We start from the raw sequence: 2,598 nt of genomic DNA on the forward strand, positions 1-2,598 counted from the left end.
CTACCATCAGCGCCCCACCGAACATTCTCCCCTCACCAGGACCCGTTGTGCACGTACCCGTGCCAAGCCCTCCACTGAAGGCACGATACGTGTTAGCTAATCGGGGTTCTCGGACTGTGCTACAAGCCCAGCCACCTCACATCCCTGGGCAGTTGTGAGATCCTCGGGCCCCAGACCTGCTGAATCGGGAAATCCTGTGTCTCAACCAGCCTCCCAGGTGCATAGGATGGCTGGTAATTGTTCGAGAACCACCGCCTAGTTTAGGGTTGTTAGTATTGTTGTTATAGAACAAGCTGAAAAATTTGATTCTTACCAGTAGGGTGACCAATTGTTGTGTTGTTAGCCCTGAAAGGCCCACGTGCTAGGAAAACCCTTAGTCCTGAGCAGACTGGAAACTTTAGTCACCCTAGTAACTGTCAGAATAGTATTACGGCCTTGGAAGGCATTATGGGATTGTGGCAAAAGGAAGTAAACCAGGCACGGTGAGGAAGTCTGAAGGGTGGCTGCTTAGCTGACTCGGTGGCTGGTGTTGGTGGGAGGGGGTCTTCCATGACAAGGGAGAGGCCCTGACAGCGGAGGGGACATCCTTGGGACCCCCAAGTCCTCAGCAGAGCTCAGGAATGGTTGCTGAGAGCGAGCTTTCCTTGTGGAAACTGAGGCAGGGGCTGAACTTCAAAGCTGGGACGCTGTGGGACGAGTCTGACTTAGGCTTAAGGCATGGAGGCCCCTGCTGGTAGCTGATAGCGTTATTCATTCATTTAATAAACATCAAGTGTCAACTTTGTACTAGCAGCCTTCCCTTGGGACCTGGGGATATAAAAATGGAAGGGATGTGAGCTTGTAGTGTGTGACCAGATGAATCAACAAGGCAAGCCAGGCTCCAAGAGGACCTGCCATCATGGAAAGAGGAGTCCCTATGTTCAACTGCTTGTTTACAAGGGGCTTGGAAACCAGGGTCCTTTCGTAAATTCAGACACCCGCACGTCCAGGCAGTTGTTTCTTTTATTAAGCGATGTTCACTGAAAAGGAACCAGAATAAAGTGGAACCAGCCAGTGGTCTCAGCTCTGACTGTGGAGCTGAATCACGCGGGGACTGAACCCAAGCAAACTGCACCAGATTCTCTGGGTTTTTTCCCCCTTAAGCTCCAGAAGTGATATTAATGCTAACACCCAGCACTTTGCAGCCCAGGTGGTTATGAATTCGAGAAGGGACATCAGACGTCAAGGTCCTTTGCAACATGCCTCACATCCTTCCTCTGCCCGCCTTTCCCAGCCAGCCTTCCACCCCAGCAGCAGGCTGCAAGCCAGTCCCAGTGCTATCAAGCATCCTGATTATCCCCTCCCCACTTCACCAATTCTGGACCAGGGTATGGGGGCCCGAGAAGCAGGTGGTGCAAATCACGGTGGGGGTGGGAGGTGAGTGAGTCATGTGTGGGTCACACACTTAGTCATGTGGGGGAACTGGGAGAAGGGTGGCCATCCGCCTCCCTCAGGATGTTGTGGGGGCGGGTTCAGAGATGTGTCAACCATATGAAGAATTTTGTCAGAGCTTCTTAGAAAAGTAAATGGATCTTTGCTTCTTTCATTTCCTCTTCCGGCTCTCAGTGGCTGTGAAACTGCCAGAATGGCCTGAAGTCAGAAAAAAGAGGTTCAAGTTTCAGTTTTCTGTTGGATAAAGCACAGTGGTACGCTAAGAATCTGATACAGTAGGATAGTCTCTAGAAGAATGCACATATATGCACAATTTTATATATGATTTCGGGGAAGGTAGGGCAGGGACAGCGACCCCATTGTCCTCCCAGGGAGGCAAGGTTACCTACCTCTGCGCTGGGGTCCCTGGGTTCCAGACCTTGAAGGATCCTCATTAATCAGATGCCAGAAGGAGGGAGCAGGACCTGAACAGCTCTGCCTGGATTGCCCACTACTGTCTTACCGATGAGAACAGAGTAAGCTGCCATTTACCTGCACATGGTGGGGATTTTTATTCTTACTTACATGTTTTAACACAGGGGTTTTCGAACTTGAGGGAACACTAAAATCTCCTGGAGGGCTTGTTAAAACAAGGGGGGACTTGTTAAAACAATTATGGGGGCTCCCTCAGAATTCCTGACTCAGTAGGTCTGAGACAGGGCCAGATCGTCTACATTTCTAGTAAGTTCCCAGGTGTTGCTGAAAGCTGCTGGTCTGGGGCCTACACTTTGAGAACCACTTACACAATTACTTTCCTTCCGTTCATCAGCCCAGGTGTGGGTGCCGGACTGACTAGGGAGCTGGGTTCGAGTCCGGGTTCATGGTTTATCGCATCATCGCGAGGCTATCCATTCTACTGCAAGCATCCATCAGCGCTTGGTTCTGTGTGAACTCAGCTTTCTTCTTTATGTTTCCATTTTTACATGACCACGATAATGAGCTATTGACATGCTGTTGGAGCTTTGTAAAGTTCCTGGGGGAACAAAAGTATCTCCAGCTTTGCACAGAATATTCCTCCTTCAGAGTGCCTGAGGAACCCAGAGCCTTCCGGTGTTCTTAGCCCAGACTGTGAGTTCTCTTGTTCTTTACATTCAACACAACTGCCCACACTTGCAGGCAAATACTAGA

At 50.2% G+C, this 2,598-nt stretch overlaps 1 long non-coding RNA gene across 1 annotated transcript; it reads right to left on the minus strand.

Annotated features, from left to right (window-relative positions):
- Nucleotides 1-1,417: 1,417 nt before the first annotated feature.
- LOC122908907 lies at nt 1,418-2,598 on the minus strand. Its single transcript, XR_006385037.1, has 3 exons — nt 2,214-2,598; nt 1,821-1,962; nt 1,418-1,629 (listed from the first exon to the last, which is right to left on the minus strand). It is a non-coding gene; the product is annotated as an uncharacterized LOC122908907 (long non-coding RNA).

Source organism: Neovison vison, chromosome 6 (genome assembly GCF_020171115.1).
Source record: "Neovison vison isolate M4711 chromosome 6, ASM_NN_V1, whole genome shotgun sequence".
Classification (NCBI taxonomy): Eukaryota; Metazoa; Chordata; class Mammalia; order Carnivora; family Mustelidae; genus Neogale; species Neogale vison.